This window comes from Terrapene carolina, unplaced genomic scaffold (assembly GCF_002925995.2).
Source record: "Terrapene carolina triunguis isolate 2854851 unplaced genomic scaffold, T_m_triunguis-2.0 Scaffold66, whole genome shotgun sequence".
NCBI classification, from domain to species: domain Eukaryota; kingdom Metazoa; phylum Chordata; order Testudines; family Emydidae; genus Terrapene; species Terrapene triunguis.
In genome coordinates this window covers 48,004,573-48,004,990 of record NW_020664417.1, presented here as the reverse complement: position 1 = coordinate 48,004,990, position 418 = coordinate 48,004,573, and positions in this window count along the sequence as shown.

Sequence of the window (418 nt, the reverse complement as noted above, 5' to 3'; positions counted from 1 at the left end):
GGTTGAGGCAGGGGATTGGGGTGTGGGAAGGGGTGAGGGCTCTGGGCTAGGGGTGCAGGCTCTGGGGTGGGGCTGAGAGGTTTGGGGTGCAGGAGGGGGCTCCAGGCTGGGGGGTAGGGCCAAGGGATTCGGAGTGCAGGAGGGGGCTGTAGGTTGAGGCAGGGGGTTGGGGTGCAGGAGAGGGTACGAGCTCTGGGCTGGGGGTGCGGGCTCTAGGGTGGGGCCATGGATGAGGGGTTTGGGATGGAGGAGAAGGCTCCGGGTTGGGGGTGGGGAGCTCAGGGCTGGGGTCAGGGGTTGGGGCGTGGGCTTACCCAGTGATGAGCTCCCAAAATCCTAAGAACCAGTTCCCTACCGGGTCCTCGGCGGCACTTCAGCGGCAGGGGGATCTTCACTCACTCCGGGTTTTCGGTGACAG